The 17998-nt window shown below is 46.3% G+C and overlaps 1 protein-coding gene across 3 annotated transcripts in view; it reads right to left on the reverse strand.

Moving 5' to 3' along the window:
* GNG7 (G protein subunit gamma 7) overlaps nt 1-17998 on the reverse strand; it is a 79925-nt gene that overhangs the window by 30728 nt on the left and 31199 nt on the right. The window lies entirely within an intron of this gene.

Raw genomic sequence — 17998 nt, forward strand, 5'->3', positions numbered from 1 at the left:
GCAGGTTGGAGAAGTTACTTATCCTAAAGATCACCAGCAGTTACAGGCAGCACATCCGTGGCTCAAGCACTCTCTATTCAGCTGAACTTCTAAAATGACACAAAGCGGTCTAGCAGTAAAATCCGCAATTATCGCTAGCTTGCATGCACAAAGCCAGTTTTTTCTACCAGCTGTGGCTTAGACCTGACAATTCTACACGTCTGACAGCAGCAGATCTGCTTGCAAACAGTGTTCAGCTTGCGCTCAAATCACTCTACATTCATTTACAGATTTAAAAAAGGGACTAATTACGCATGCCTCTGCAGTGAACTAGCCCAGCTGTAGCATGACCAACCCGGGGACAGAGGCAATAACTGCAGGACAACAGGGAGGGGTGGCAGAGGGAGTAGAAAGCAGAAAACGCTCATTAAACCACTCGGAGAATCATGACACATCTCATGCTGCCACCCACACAGCAAGCAAACAAAATAAAACAAACTATTCATGAAAAAGAACAGCTGATACTACAGTGACCCAACTGCAACTTGCAGGGGACAGAGCAGCTAAGCTGCGCGTGAGGAGCCAGCTGCTGGTCACGGCCCCTCCAGCTCCTCCACCAGCACCAGTTTCATCTCCAAAGCTTCGGTCTCTGACGCCTAGACCCGTCAGACTCTGCTCTCAACTCAGTTTGTCCTAGAGATTACTCTACAGTCAAGCCTCGTGAGCACACACGCACATCCTTTGAAGATAAACTCCGCTTTTACCCAGTGAATCAGCGTAAGTCAGCCCGGCTCCAAGCACTACGGTGGCACAGAGTCTCATTTTCTGAAATGTCAGAGTAGGAGTCTGCAGCTCATCAGTGCCAGCTCCAGCACTGAAGGATGCAATGCGGCAGCATGCCTTGAGGAATTAAGTAAGGTCAGTCCCAAATTTAGGGATTGGCTGAGTACCCTGCTAATGTGTCTTAAATGCAGTTTTGTTAAAAATAAAGAGTTTATTTTGATATGGCATACAGCACACTGCATCATCTGGAGTGTGCGGCAAGACAGATGGCAAGCGTAAGATGCCTTCCCCTCGCAGTGTTTGCTACCATGTTAGGAGCCTCTTCAAACGACTGTGTAGTGAGTTTTCCAGGGGCTGTTTAAGGAAAGAGAAACAAAAAAGCAGAAGATCAGAGCTTCACAGACTAACATTTTAAAGGAGCTGACAGCATTAAGAACCGGGAGAGAGGCGGAGAGCATGCCGTAACAAGAAAACTACTACGAACCCTGCAACAGTTTTGAAATCTTATTGTTAAGATTAAATGACTCACAAACCAGTTGCTGACACTTGGGACAGGACGGCAGGTTCCCGACTCCACAGCAATCCTGTAGCCCCTCAATGGCCAACTTCATCAACACCACCCCTAACTGCTCCTCCAAGTCAGGGCATCAAGGTAAACAACATCTTAAAAACCTCTCTGGACCAACGTTGCATACTCCTAATGTCAAATACCTTGGTCCTCAAAGAGCATCGCTGAAGAACAGCGTACTCCCACCAGTATCACATTCAGATTTGGCTGCCAACCTTAAACTGTTGGCAATTTTACAGCAGTGACAAGACGACAAAATGCCTGCTCAAATCCAGGAGTGATGGATAAGTGCGGTGACACTTGAATTTGGAGTAGAGAAACTGCGACATATTATTACATGGCAAAGCCAGCCAACTTTTAGCTAATATTCTGCTGGAGTAAATAAAGCAAAGTCAGTAGACTTACAGAAACTGAAAAAGTGTACTTGAAGGCAACAGCACCACAAAGTTAAAAGCAATAAATGGGTAAAGCTCCATGTGAGCCTATTGGCTCCTATATACCTGGAGCACCAGATAGAGTGTCTGAGATAATTACGAAAAGCTCCACTTTGCCGCTGGAGCCGCTGAAGCAAGGCAGAGCCCAGCATGCCACAGGGCTTTGGCTCGCTGCTGATGACTGCGATCCATAAAAGCCAGCGAAGCATGCTGCTGAGCCATCCCCACCACCCAGGGGAAGGCCTGCGAAGAGACAGCTGCCTCTTGCAGTTGCTGCGGCCCCACGTTTGCAGCATTAAGGCACTGAAAGGCCACGCCGTGTGCTCCCCCTTCTCAATTAACAAATGTCTTTTAGTGCCAGGAAAGAAGCACCAGACTGCAGCACAACCAGTTCTACATGTACTAAATGCAAAAATTACAGTTCCTTGAACATACCTGGGAAGTGCCGGAGGAGCGCAGGGAGGCTGCTTCAATTGCCTTAACCCACTGCTGCAGTATCACCAGAGCACGTATACTTTCTAAGGGTTTAAATCTGAGATACAGTAGCTGACCAAAGCTATTTGCAAGTTTATTATAAACAAGTCCTGCTTCTCAGGCGTCTGCTTCAAGCAAAATAAACAGTGTGGCAATTACGCTGCAAGTTTTGTATCAAAACAAGATAGACTGATTTTCTGCCAAGGTTCAGCAGAACTATCTCAAACTCCTGGAACAGCAGCCCAGGGCACGGGCAGAGGAGGGAGCGGGCTGCAGGTGTGACAGCCTTCACCTCCACTCAAGCTTCCAGCTGTCAGCAGACAAGGGGCTCTTCCCTCAGGGAGGAATTCGGGACCCAGTGCCTGAAGCACAAACAGGGATAGCTGCAGGAAAGCAGCTGTCCCCACCAGTTCGTCTCACAACCCCCTGGCGCAATGCCTGCACTCAGGAAAGCATGTGGACATGCTGCTGGTAGACTTCTCCAGTAAGGCTTGGCTTTCAAAGCTTGAGAGCAGTTTTAAGCGAAGGGCTACCATGAAAGCAGAACTTAAATTAAACCTCTGATGTAGCTTTGCACGGGAAAATGCCGAATTAACTTATACATGGCACCCAGACTGCTGGGTGAGCAACTCATCTTTTGCAGGAGTCATCTTGTCCAGTGAACTCATCCGATCTTCAGAAGACACCAGTGGCTCACGTTCAGCTCCCATCCACTCTGCACAGGACTTGGGTCGCAGCTCAGCAGCTATCTCCGTGTCTTCTGCCAGGCTTCCCAGGTACATCGGCTGATCCAAATTCAAAAGCACCATTGCACTTCAGCAAATACCTCACACAGGAACCCAAAATGAGATCATTAGGTTGACTGAAGTTATGGATGGGTTAAGACTAGAGGAAATCTTGAGTAATTTAACGTGCTCCAAAAGCGTCCCGCTGTGTTTATCATCAAAATACCACAGGGCGGGGCGGGGGGGGGGGGGAAACAACCAACAAAACACCGTCCCCAAAAAGGAGAAGAGATTTGTAACTGTTTCATATGCCTTGAACCCATTCTGGCCTTGAAGCCTGTTGAATGCAGTGTCTGGCCGAAGGGTAATAAGCTGGAGAGCTGACTAAAGGACAGATGTTTATTCCCCCTTTAATTTCTGTTCAAGTCACAAATGCTCACAAATATATCTACAGAAGTCACAGCTCTAATCCCATCTCCTTCCTAGCTTTTAAGTTTAGTGATCAAAGTTGTACAATTTCTTGAAGACTATATTTCAATTTCAGTTAGTGGTCTCTTCTGAAGAATAATTTTAAAAAGCATTTTTTTCATAGGGGAAATTAAGAGAAAATGGGTATGTTCCAGTGAAAATTAAAAGGAACATCAAAGTGAAACCAGGCAGCTTAATTTCACACCATCCATTCCTAAAAAGGATGACTGTAGGCAATCCCCTTTCAACAAGTGCCAGAATTAGGATTTCACTTTCCCGAAAAGGCATTTCAGAGCATGGCCTTGATTACCACAGAGATATCCCCAGCTTCATGTCAGGATATGAGTTTGCATGGAAACCCCTCTACCTGACCCCCAACCCTCCTCAGAAGCGACCGTGAGAGCGATGAGCAAATTCCCACCCGTCAGTGGCACAAGGAGAACGGAGGCTGTGACAACCGGGGTGCTCACTCAGAAGGTGGCCCTGTGAAAGGGCTTTGTTTTGTTTTCCCCTGCCCTTCCACCCTCAGCTAGCCACAGCTGCAAACACACAGCTTTCCAGGTCTGACTTGATTATCCGAGCTAACTCACTAAGCTGCATTTCACCATTAACTATGTGAGCCCTGTGCAGGACAAGTGCACCACTGAAATTTCACCTGATAAATAAATGAGGTTAAAATCCAGCGTACAGTGTGGTAAACATTTCCTAGCTATTATTAGCCAAAGGAAAGAGTGTGACTGAGCTCTTTTAACAGTCAACACTGACTGTTTCCACCTGTCCTGGTGCCAGGGGCATAGTTTGCTGCCAGGGGACACGCAGTACCTTTGCTGGACAGCTGCACCAGGACGACAGGCCGCTGCTGTAACGGAGTACATTAAAATTCAGCGCCGTCAGTCACCAGCAAGTGCAGGATGTCTTCAACAACAACCGCCCCCTGGTGCTGCAAGCATGCAAAGATGTTTTGTGTATCAGACTCAAGGCATTAGAGGTGCACCGAGGGCACGTCGCTCCTCAAGTGGAGGGGAACCGAGAACCTGCAGAGTTTTCAATCCGTTGGTCAGAGGCGCTGGTTTTCCCTCCTCTGCTTCTGAAGAAGTCTAAATTTTATTTCTTCAGAAGCAAAAAGCCAAACTTCCCCACATGAGGGCAGTAATTAGGACGTTATTAGAAATGCCTTCTGCGATGACCGTTCTCTCCTTCCCCTTCTCAGCGCAGGCTGATCCCAGGGAGTTGTTTGTCTCCACTCTCCATTTGTCATCCTCACTCAAAGAGCACATGAGTCAGACTGTGCACCACAGATGCTGCTGATAAAAGCACGCTCCATTTGGGAATACTAGCAACCCTGCAGAACAAAGACAGCTAAAAAAATAAATCGCCATCCACTGACTCCCAATCAACTATGCCAGTAAGTGCCTGGTAAATGTCACTGGCTTTACACTCTGTATAAACACCAGTCTTTGGACGGACCAGATTAACTCCTCAATTCCTGCAAAATCAGAAGCATGCACCTTACAAAAGGGCAGTAACCAAGGTGCACCTCCAGCATAAAAGCCAGCACCTGTCGCAGGGGTGCTCACTGACCTTCTGTCCCAAACAATACCACAAAGAGGAAAAAGGAGATACGTAACTTATTTTTGCACAGCAATACTACCTAGGTTGGATTTTTTTTTTTCCCAGAGCAACAAAAGTGAAGCAATAATATTCACCTGGACCAGTCATAGCAGAAAGCTCAAGCGCTGGCCAGCTGGAAGCTCAACCTCAGAGATCAGCAGCTTTGCTCTGGAAAAGGGATCTGATGGGCATAAGTAAAACAGCACTGACTGTAGGTGTTCTCACCATTGGTTTGGAATCAGTTTGCTATAAGAGAATTAAACCAGATAAAAGGAAATAGTTCAGTGCATATCAATAATACCACTAAATAAAACTACGCATGATTAAAAAGCTGTCGGCCTCAGTGCTGATAAACCTTGGCAGGCCCTGACTGCACTGTGGTCATCTCACCGCAGATCTTAATGCTCCTTTCAGGCACATCTGGAGAACTATCCTATTATCTAGAAAAAAACCAAAACAAAACAAACCAAACAACCCAACAGAAAAAGCACAGTGACCTAGTTCAAAGTGTACAATTTGTCTCTTTTCAATAGAGCACAGAGCCAGCTGCAGTGCAGACTGTTCTGACCAGAGGCAGAACAGAAGCACTCCTCTGTTGGCACACAGTGCCAGGCTCTGTGCAACAAGCTGCTCCTCCTGCATCAACCTGTTCTGCCTGTGCCTTATTGTTCTTCTTAACACTCACAAACTGGTTCTGCAGCATCCTACGATTAGAACAGCACCACATATACGAATACCACAGATGAAGGATTGAGAGCTCCTCTGCTCACGCAAGGTTTTTTTTTTTTCCTTTAAATCTTCCAGATTCAGATTGATTTGCATGTACTGCATTTTAAAGCCATGAACTTAAATGAAGGAGGAGTTTCCAGCAAAAATGGTCAGTTTCTATACGTAGAGCCTCCTTAGTGCTCAGGCTGCACCGGCCTAAAGATCATCCTGCTCATCCTGGACAGCAGCCAGCAGGAGAGGAAGGAAAACATGAAGAAACTGGGTAGTCCAGCTGGGCCATCACTACTGTTTTTATGATTTCTAAAGCTCCAGCACTTAAAATGATTTGAGGTTCTTCCCTTATCGCCAGTGGATCTCATCTGTTCCTTCCAACACAGGAAATCAGTTACACAGCACTCACAGCTGGACAACACTCATCTGGAATATTAACCTGTGCTGGAGATCCGAGAGCACCGAAAAGGCCAAGATAACTGAGAAACTCCTGAAAGATGCTAGAGGCAACACCACCAAAGAAAATCAGTGAATGCAGATCTTTGTTTACCCCCCTGTGCTCCTAGCTACTGTCTTCTTGCCTGTTCTGCTCTAATACTGCATCTCCTCGGGCTCCGGGCCTGCCAGCAATGGGAGCTGGAGCTGCTAATGTCAGGTGGTGCAGCTGCGTTAACTGCATCCGAGCTCAGATCTGTCTCCAGGAAAGCGCCATGGCACGGGACTTTCTACATCTGCAGCTCCAGGTCAATGCAGATGGACGCAGCGAGTAGCTGAGTGCAAACATCACTAGGTGTGTCAGGCACACAGTGCCGTCGTATAGAGAAAACAGAATACAGTTTGTTCGAAAGGGGAATGTCATAGAATCATAGAATGGTTAGGGTTGGAAGGGACCTTCAAAGGTCATCTAGTCCAACCCCCCTGCCAGGAGCAGGGACATCTCCAACCAGATCAGGTTGCTCAGAGCCTCATCCAGCCTGGCCTTGAACGTTTCCAGGGATGGGGCATCCACTGCCTCTCTGGGAAACCTGTGCCAGTGTTCTATAACTCACATCGTAAAAAATTTTTTCCTAATTTCCAATCTAAATCTACCCCCCACTATTTTAAAACCATTACTCCTTGTCCTATCGCAACAGGCCCTACTGAACAGCCTCTCCCCATCTTTCTTGTAGGCCCCCTTGAGGTACTGGAAGACCGCTATCAGGTCTCCCCGGAGCCTTCTCTTCTCCAGGCTCAACAGCCCCAACTCTCTCAGCCTGGCCTCATAAGAGAGGTGCTCCAGCCCTTTTATCATCTTCGTGGCCCTCCTTTGGACCTTCTCCAACTGGTCCATGTCCTTCTTGTGTTGGGGGCTCCAGAGCTGGATGCAGTGCTGCAGGTGGGGTCTCACCAGGGCAGAGCAGAGGGGGAGAATCCCCTCCCTCGACCTGCTGGCCACGCTCCTCTTGATGCAGCCCAGGATGCGGTCAGCCTTCTGGGCCGCAAGGGCGCATTGCCTGCTCATGTTGAGCTTCTCGTCCACCAGCACTCCCAAGTCCTTCTCCTCAGGGCTGCTCTCAATCCATCCCCCGCCCAGCCTGTATTTGTGCCTGGGATTGCCATGAGTGCGGCCATCCAGCCAACTCCTTATCCACTGAGTGGTCCGTCCATCAAACCCATGTCTCTCTAGTTTAGAGAAGGATGTCATGCAGGACAGTGTCAAAAGCTTTGCACAAGTCCAGGTAGATGATGGCTGTTGCTCATCCCTTGTCCACTGATGCCATCACCCCGTCATAAAAGGCCACCAAATTGGTCAGGCACGACCTGTCCTTGGTGAAGCCATGTTGGCTGCCACCAACCACCTCCTTGCTCTCCATGTGCCTTAGCATGGTTTCCAGGAGGATCTGCTCCATGACCTTGCCAGGCACAGAGGTGAGGCTGACCGGCCTGTAGTTACCCGGGTCTTCCTTATTTCCCTTTTTAAAAATTGGGGTTATGTTCCCTCTCTTCCAGTCGTCGGGGACCTCACCAGACCGCCACGACTTCTCAAATACGATAGCCAGTGGCTTGGCAACTTCATCCGCCAGTTCCCTCAGGAGCCGCGGATGGATCTCATCAGGTCCCATGGACTTGTGCACCTTTAAGTTCCTCAGATGTTCCTGAACCTGCTCTTCGAGTACAATGGGCAGTTCTTCATCCCCGCAGTCCCTGCTTGCACCTTCTGCACGTCAGGAACGTCCAGGTAACCGGCAGAAGCATTTGTGGTGTGTCCAGACATCCTTTACACAGACTGCAACCTTGCAGCCTCCGCAGAAACCTCCATAACAACTGCTGAAACACAATCAGCAGCCTGGTGAAAGGTATTAAAAGCTCATCTTTTAGACATAACATGATTAATTGTTATTAAGATTTAGGTATACCGGAAAGGGAATGATGGACATAAATTAGCCTTGTATGATTTAAGTCTTAAACATACAGAAGAGGATGGAAACATCTTGCTTTACAGATTTACACCAGTGTAGCTCTGCAAGAGGCTGCCGCGTTTCAGAAGCTAAATGTAAATCACTGTTTCGGTGCTGCTTCCTCCACCCTGCCAGACAGGACCAGGGCAGGCAGCAGGATTGTTTTACCTTGACAAACTGCCCATAACTGTATGCATGAGGAAGAGCTCTCTCAAGGTAGGAAAGAGGTGGTATTAGAGACGCTTAGGCAGGTCGCGGTGTGTCAAATAAATCAAAGCACAGGCCAGGTACACTTTGAGGGAGCCTCTTCTACCCTCCCCCAAAGTACATGGAGGTAACTTCCATTGCTTACCACCACTGCTCTAGATACTTGCAAGACACTGCAGATCTGTGCACCTTTCTAGACACCTGGAAACCAGGGTTTCAGTTTTGGCATCTTACCTGGATATCAGGAACAAGCACAATACCTGCCTATTTAAACTAAAAAAAATAATAATAATAAAAAAAATCAAAACATCAAAGGTTAGTGCATTGCAGCTCTGCACCAAGAACACGTTTGTCACTTCTCCAGGTCTATTACAAGCCGGGAAGGTGAGACTGGCTAAGCATGTCCATGAACTTGAGCAGAATAAACTCAGCATCAGCACAGCCACGTGGTTCGTCTTTGCTGTGCTGCAACTTGGTCTTGCAGGGACAAAAACGTAACCTGTTGGACTCGCTTCCTGTGTGGAGGATAGCTTGTGTCTACCCTCTGGTTATTTTCACTGTATCGATGAGCGCAAAGAACTCTTAATTAAAAGCACTGGAGTTAAGTCTTCGCCACATTTTAAAAGAGGCCAAACTAGGAATGCAGCATGCTTGAGTCATACAGCAGGTTGTACAGTACGGTACTACCAGAAGCAACCCCACAGATCTCCTAATTTCCCATTCCAAATAATTAATATTTATGATAAATGGATCAGCTGCTTTGGACTTGTTTGGCAGCTGGACCCTCGGTTCAAGATTAGGTTGAGCACACGGAATCCTTTCGCTTACCTTCCTCCACCTCAAGCTTGGTACTACTTCTGTGCCTGCTTATATATGACACCCTTTCTTGCACAACAGCTTCAAGTCTTCAGAATTCGAGTTTTGCTGGATGTTTGTGGATCCCACCACCAGCTGTCACCTCTTTAGGAACGCAAAAACAACCCACAGCAAATTTGCAGTTGGAGAGAACAAGGCTTTAAATCAGACACTTGTAGAAGCACACAGATGTTACAAGCGTGCTCTCAGTGGCAAGGTAATTATACATTTATCTTAATGACACATTAAACCCAGTAACTTCTTTTGCAAAGATGAAGGGCCCAAGGCCCGCTGAACAGAGGGCAATGCATAAATGCTTTTCTATATTCTGGCAAAAAAATCTCTTTAAAATACCAGATATTTCTTGACCATGGAAAACTGAGCTACCCATCTAATTATCCCCTTGCTAACAATGTGGGAAACTCATTACCAGAAACAAACAACTGAGGTGTTCTTGGCACCTCCCATCTATCCCAACAAGCCCCATTTCCAACTGCTTCTCTCCTCTGGGAAGGTAAATAGCCCAATGGTTGATCCAGTATACCCCGCGGGTCCTGCCTCGGAGCCAGCCAGCACTGACAGGGACACGATTTGTGCGAGCGGGACAGCTCGTGGGAATGCACCCCTCACTCCCACGGAGAGCAAAGTGTCACACCATGTCTCATTGCAGGTGACCCTCAAGCGTGCAACAGGACCAAGCCCGCAAACCCAAAAATGCAACTTGCAGGCGTAGCAGCTTGTAGACTCTACACGACACAGAGCAGGTTGCGCAGGCTCTTTACATCACTATATTCCTGTTTCTTGTGAAATGACCTGCAGATATTGTGACTATTTTAAGAGAGCAGATAAGCTGGATCAGTACTCGTTTCTGAAAAGCTATTTTGAGAGGTCTTCGTACATAAGGACATAATTTTATCAGCTCCAGAAGAGGAAAAAGCTGGCTAAGATGCAACTAACTCATAAACTTTCCACCTGAAATTATCCACAAAAGCAGCCTGAATGCAAAAACCATTTGAAGGGAAAAGTCAAGTATCAATTTGTCAAATTAAGCTGCTGGCTCACATACCTCTTCACAGAGCATGAGCAGGATTAGAGCACTCAGCCTGTGCTGTGTACCTGTTTGGACCCCAGATCCAGACAGCCTGAGCCTAGGGCTTCACATCAGGGCAGTAGGAGCAATGCACAATCACGGTAAAAAGCTAATTTCTCAGGCCCCTCCTGGAACTCCATCAAACTGAACTGCCTGCTGCGAAGTCAAGCGGAGCCAGCCACCAATACATACAGCCCCGGCGCTAAACTGAGCTTCAGCAACGGTTGCAGTTCTGAGGTTTTGGTTTTTTTTTTTTTGTCCCCCCCTGCCCCCCGTGCTTGAAACCATGTAAAGAGCTTTTCTGTTTGCCATTAATCCTTTCATGCTTGTGCTTCCCAGAGTAACCGCTGCTGGGAACAGACACATCACAGAAAGCAGGTGGTGTCACTGGCAGGACAAGCAGAGCAGAGGCACTGAGGTCACGCTGGGGAAAACAGAGGAAATTGCTGCGGAAAATGGGAGCAAGATGCCAGTGTCAGGAGGTGGATAATCCTTCCACGAACAGAAGTTCGTGACAGCCCCACACTACATACCATCTCTCTTGTCCTGATCGGGGCTGAACTACGACAGTGACATACGTTTGTAAGCTAACGACTATAAAGAAATTCAGAAATTCCGTGAAGTCTCTGTAAACCAGAGATGCTCAGGAATAGGAGTTTCACTCCTATAGGAGTTTCAGCCAGACGAGACAGCACACTGCAGGCATAAACTAATACATCCATCACTAAAATTGTACAGTAGGAACAGAAACAGCTGAACACATTAAGCAATATTGTTGTTCTAACTCAATCTTATACTTTGCTACTCCTGTTGATCATTTTAATTGCCAGGTGAAGTATTAAGGCAAAGCACTCAGAACAATGGCATCTTTTCCTCTATTAATTTCAGTCTAATATTAAGAAGGAGCCAAATTTTTAGTTCCTAAACATCTGAGACTGGAGCAAGCCCTGACAGCAACAGCAAGAAGGACTGAGGCTTAACAGAGACCATTAGCTGCACATCACCTACAACCCATATTAATTCTGCTGTTTGTTAGAGGAAAAATAAAGCAGTTGGATATTACAAGAGAGAAATCAGACTGCAGAAACGCAGCTGTGTTTTCTGAAGTGCAAGTTTCGTACTTATCAGTTCAGAAAAGGATGCTGCCAGAAGCTGTTGAAAGAAGCAGGGTGTCTAGACCAGGGTGGAGGCACACTGCATACCTGGAAGGAAACCCACTGTTACCACTGGGCTCCAGCAAAAACAGGAGGAGCAGGCTGAGCTTCAAACAGGACAAATTCAGCTTCGATTAAGACAAAACTGACAGTCAAGGGAACTGCCTCCTGGAAGAGTTTTCATACAAGCTGTGAGAATGTATTCACAGGCACCCTAAAGACGAGCAGGATTTGGTGTCTGAAGCACAGTCACCAGAGGCTCCGGGCAGCACAGCTGTAGCAGGGGTGGGTACCACCACATGCCAGGCCAGCACTACCCACCAGCAGGTTTTAGGGCGCTCAGGCCAGATCAGCTAGTGACACACGAGAAGTATTAGTAACACAACTGAGTACTAATTGAGTCACCCAGCTACAGGAAACCCGGGGAGTTCACCACCTCCTCTCTCCCCCTCCCTTCCCATCGTGGGAACGGCAAGGGAAGGGACACTGAGGAGAGCCAAGCAAGGCAGACAGACGACGGGTAACTGCGCAACGTGATTCACACGGCCCCAGCCATGCGAACAGCCTGTAAGCACATCACTGCTCTTCCCCATCCAACAGTAAACACTGGACCTAAGCCATTTTGTTTCTCCTGGGGAGACTCACAGCATCATTTTGGCACAAAAGCAATGGAGCAAGCCGTTCCCATTCTCCAGCTTTCGCAGTTTAGTCCAGCTCGTCTTGACTCTGAGCTCACCTCCCATCCTGCTGCCTTTCAGGGTCCCTCAGGGACCATGACTACCCTTTTTGCCCAAGGTCCAAGCTTTCCAAAGCCAGCTGGGCTCCTTAAACTGAACTTGTTGGGCCTGTGAACCCTATTTCAAGCCGTTCTTACCCAATAATGCATTTCCCAGATGTGATGCTCAAATGGCAACCGGCTAGAAACCTGTTCTGGTGGAGGAACCTGTGAAATCCAGCACCTGACTGTGGGAAAGCAGAGGTCATTTCCCCAAAACTAGTGAAAACAAAGAGGTGTCAACTCATTTGAAGAACAAATAGCAACATCTGTACCAAGACGGACAGACCAAAGCGAGTATCAGATCTGAGAGCGATGGGAAGACAAGATCCCACCAGCAAAAATAAATACACTGTGTGCATACCCATGTGATGCACAGCTACTTCTCCACCACAAGTGTGGCATCTCAGTCACACCCACCTCAAGTATCTCACATCACTTCAAGCTGTAGTACAGTACACTTTTGGTGTTGATCACACTCTCACATCCCTGCACTCATTCCAGCTAACCATGGGAGATGGTAGGCTTGGATACTGAACCCGGAGTTCTCCCTTCTCCTTTTTCCACGATTCAGCCAAATAGCAAGATACCTGTGGATTGACACGGCAGCTTTGAGAAAATGGTAAGAGCGTGTGCTATTAACTGTACTGAGCACAAGGTGCTCAGTACTCCCAGGGTGCACCCTCTCCATCCCTCTGGTCTCCCAGAGGTCTGCAACTGTCCCACTCGAAGGGCTGCATGCATGGGTTCAGGGTACCCAAAAATTCGTAGCCCTATAAAGGGCCCCAGCTCCCCGGGCACAAACTTTCTGTGCAAGTAGAGGGACAGTATCACATCAAGATGACCCCAGAGCAGCGAAAGAAACAGCTATACAAACAGGCTCCTCTCTGTAAAGTGATGCGGTGTGGAAATGACTGGAGGGCAGCCAGTAGCAGAGAACCTGGGAATGCATTCAGACCAGACCTCTAGTGCTGATAAGATTGCTGCAAAAGAATGTTTTAGGGGTGACTCGTGATTGTAAGAGAAGATACCGAACAGTAGTTTGGTACTGGTCTATAAAGCAGATCTATTGCGCTGAGCCGAAACATCCAACTAGGCAGAGTCTTAATCTGAATTATTGTGGCAAATGTGTTTAACATTAGAGTCTCATAATCTCTTCTCTGTATACAGAGAATAATTGACAATCAGCTTGGAGTTCATGGTGAATTGACAGAAGGTGTGCGTACATCGCCAAACTGTAGTCCGATACATACTTAACACTGAAGGTGACAAGAGGTACAAGGGAAGGAGAAAATCAGAAAAGAATAGGTTGTAAAAATCACAGCATCTTAAGGCTCCTCTTCAGAGACTGAAACTTGAACAAGGCCACTGAAGAGAGAGAATCAGGACATTGCCCCAGATTTTTTTGATATATTAAAATGGAATTATCTCAATTATACTAAAAAAGTAATACGCAAAGACTGTCACGATCTTAAATTTTCCCTTGACTGTCTGCACACTGCTGATTGTGTCTGATTAAAAAAGCAGAGGATTTTTGCACATGCTGCAGAAATTAAATTCTTAGAAAAGCGTTTCTAGTACACAGGAGGGAAGGAAAGGTAGTTTGTAAGTGTGTGTGTAGAAGAGGTGAAGCGAAAGGACATCAAAGAATGGTCATCACTGACAAATTACAGACTGTGGGGAAAAACGTGATAACTCAGCTGTCAGTCATGGACAGGAGAAGGAGCTTCTGAAGAATCAGGTGTCATTAAGTGGTGCTGGATGAGCATCTAACAAAGTGCTTTGAGCATCTTGCTGAGCTCAAATTAGAAGCGAAGAACTGTAAGTCCTGTCCTATTTCAAATGCAATTCAGCTTTGAGAAGGGGCTGTTGCTTTTAGAAGTGTTTTCTTTTTTTTTTTTTAAATAAAAGCACTAGAGAGAGGGCACAAATTCACCTATCAGCTTGACTCCGAGAGCAGCCACCCTGAGACGGTAGCAGGGCAGCCTGATTTTGTCCAGCCGCCTTCTGAGATGACAGCATTCCCCAGCACACTTTCTGAGCAAAGGCTGCTTTAATGCCTGCCTCAGAGAACAGTTAGTCATGTCTAGCTCTGCAGAGGCACACACTATCGTTAAAAAATAAGTGCATCCTCTGAGTAAGTCACTCTCATCCTCAGTTTCAGGGCAACACAGTGAGCAATGAGGAAGAAGAGACTGGAGGCAAAACCACAGACCTGAAGAATGCAGCCCAGGTTCTTACACCAGCTCTGCCACAGCTTTCCTGCACAGCCTTGGGAAAACAACTGACCTTTTCCTGCAAGGCCACTGTAAATTTTAACAAAGCACTTAGAAAACAGCATTTGTCACAGAGGAGACAGGATTCTTGTCGATGCTGATATAGCTGTAAATGTGCTTGCACAACGACCCAGTGGCTAACCAAAAGAAATCCTTTGCACAATGCAGAAGTTAACTATTACTCCTCCACGGATCACCTGTTGCAAGATCTCACATGACACTGCAAAAAGTAAAGAGAAAATTTCAAACCATTAAAAAACCCACCAAATATTTTGTAAGATACATTCATCATTAGTAGGGAGCTAACTAACCAAAAAAAAAAAAAAAAAACCACCAAGCCTGCTCAAGACAACCTAAAGGTTTGAATTACAGCTAATCTCAAAAGCCCACATAACACGTCTGCAGACTGAGTAACCATTTTTGCTGAATGCAAGGTTTTACTACAGAAGATGAACGACTTTCACTGCTCGAACACGCAGCCATGACATACAAGCCCCCAGCCCTGCATCAGAGCCATCTCCCCTCCAGCCAAGGACAAGGGTGGCTCCTGCTGCAGACAATCAAACTCTGGAGGCTACAAGCTCAAAAACTGATTTTTTTTGCCTTTTGAGCTAATCTGCTTTGTTTTTAAAAGGATAAGGCTTCTTGGGGACAGCCCCAAAATACTTCCCGTTATTCCTTCCATGACAAGCTTTGGTCATTCTTGACAGATCTGAGCTTCCCAAAGCTAATCCCACCAGCTTCATCATAGCAGCACGAGGGGTACGCTACGATGAAGGATTTCATCCTAGCAAACATTTTGTGTCTATTAGTTCAAGTGCAACATTTCAGAAGAAATAAAAAGTTTTCTTATAGAGTTTGAAGAACTTGGATGTCTAGCTGCTATGCCACAAAAACTAGCAGTTAATTTGGTTTTAGCCACTTTCCTTGAAGAGTGAAAGAAAAACTAACAAGAGCAGGACTGGCTCGCAGAGGCAAGAGCTCTTAAAAGCAGTGTGACTCATGCTTTTTTTTTTTTTCCCCACACTAAAACCAATGAGAAGGTGCAGCAAGTCGCATTCAGCACGGTAAGGAATCATTGCCTTTTGCTTCAGGAGCTGGCTGCAACAGGCTTAAAATTGGCAGTGCGCACCCTTCACAAGTGTTCTGCAGAACTGCCCTCTCCTCATCTCCAGTTTCAAAGTCAGATGCAAAAATCCATAAATTGCGGATCTTCAGCAATCTCTGTGCAGTGGGCGTGACTTTGGCAGAAGCACGGTCTTTACTGCAACAGGGACAGGAAAAGGAGAGAAATTACTGGCAGCGCAGGCCACTCCTGTTGACAGGGCTTTGCAGCCCTAGCAATGCTTTATAAGGAAATTTCTTGGATGATGTCACCTATCCTCGTGTTACTGAGGGGTTTTTTTTGTATTTCATTGCAGATGCTCTACAAAGTTATTCTTAGCAGGTATTCTGTGTAGAACCAAAGCCATCCCCAGGCTAGGGACTATCTGCAGAAACACCAAAACAGATTGGAGATCTGCTGCGGAAACAAAGCATCCCTTCAATTCAGAGCCGCTGAAGTCAAGATCAGAAGCAGCAAAGAAAAGTCCCAGAGTCCCTAGTACAGACGATATAATACGCTTCAATCAGGCTTTGTCCAAGCTTTGGCTATTAATGGTGAGAGACCTGATGGTATGCTTCCAAATCCTGAGAATCGATTACATTCCATCATCATGCTACGGGAATATTCAAATGGGAGGCTTCCAAGGAAAGTTCAAGTCCTTAATTTGTTTGTACTGAGGATGTCCGTTTCTTCCAGATCAATGATTTATTGCCCCTGGCACAGTCCTGGCCATGTCCTCATGGTGACACAGATTATTAAAAACCTACTTATGTCTAGTTTTTAAAAATATGAAGAATTACAACGGTGCTGTCTTGGTGGCTCCAGCCTGGGCTGGAGCTGAAGTAAGTTCAGAATTATGTGCAAGGCACTGAGGAACAGGATGAATTGTCTGTGTTTTAGGGCTGGTTTGTTTTTCCCCCCAGGCAAAAGCTTGGTCTGACCTGGAGGACGTGGATTGTCCATTCCCATCAAATAGTCACCAATAATAAATCAAGTTGAGGAAAGCAATGGGTAGAAAGCAGAGATGCACTTCAGGTTTAGAAGCATGGCACCCAAACTAATTGCTGACTAAATTGGCTCTCACTAGACGCTTCTGCACAGACATTTTCCCTATGGCCTTGTGCAGCTGGGAGCACGTGGCAATAACACTGTGAGTCTCCCTGGGCTGGACTGGCAGGAAAGCTGAATTGTAAGGAAAGAACAGCTCACACACAAGCTCCTGTGTACACAGAGCAGAGAAGGAGAAACCCAAAACAGAGGAGATTTCTCCAGCCCAAGTTGCCATCGAGACTTAAAAAAAGCAACTTTCCTTTCAGATTTTTAACTGAAATAGCTGAGTGCCTAATAAGCAAACTGCAACTGCCCTTAGCTAAATGGCATTTGGGGATTCCAGCTTAATTCCAGTGAACTACAGCAACAAACAACTGGAAGTTGCCGATACCCATTTTATTTTAAGTAAGCACGAACAAGATTTAAAATGCCAGAGGGCGGGGGCTATATGTACAACTCATAAAGGTCTCTGGCAGCTTAAGTGATCTGGACACAGTTCTGGGATTCAAAATTTAAACAAATACTAAACAAATGAACTGGTGCAGAGGAGCAGAGGAATGCTGGCCTCAGGGCTGAGGAATGCATGCCCGTCCAGACAGCAGCAAGAGAGCAGCTGTACATGCACCCTGCACTGGGATGTGAAACCAGCTGGAAGTATGTAAAGTTAGTGCTGTTCAGGCACTTTTACATATATCTATACTTAGAAAAACTAGATAAAGAACAAGCAAACCAGTTTATGACAATATGCCTATGCAACTCTGTTCTGCAACTTGAAAGCGCAAATTCAAGGAGATTCAGATAAGAGATTGAGGGCTTTCACACTAGAAAGTTAGAAATCAATTATAGAAACAATTGACAGTTGGATTATTCACCTAAATCCCCTGCACTCTCTCAGTGATTTGCATTTCAAACAGACTGAATTTCACAGCAGGACAGATCTTTTCCCCATCTTGTCTACAAGTTCACACAGGACTGAACTATTCTTCCAGTTAGCCCAAAACCAGGGCTTCCTATCTCATCAGAAAATAAAAGGTTTAGTTTAAAAATCCCAGTAAGCATTTTTTGCACATTGATAGAAAAGTGCTTAGGCAGCTCTAAACTTCAAAGAATTTATTACAAGCCAGACAAATCTGATTCAGCACAGGCCAGCTCTGAGGCTTAGTGACTGCGTGTGATACTGAGAGCACTGCTAGGGCATCACAGTTTTCTAAAAAACAAAACCAAATCTGATATTTATGACCTGCACCATAGATGCCACCATACCATCTATTAAACTGCGACAGGCG

Source organism: Chlamydotis macqueenii, chromosome 26 (assembly GCF_036417535.1).
Source record: "Chlamydotis macqueenii isolate bChlMac1 chromosome 26, bChlMac1.mat, whole genome shotgun sequence".
NCBI classification, from domain to species: domain Eukaryota; kingdom Metazoa; phylum Chordata; class Aves; order Otidiformes; family Otididae; genus Chlamydotis; species Chlamydotis macqueenii.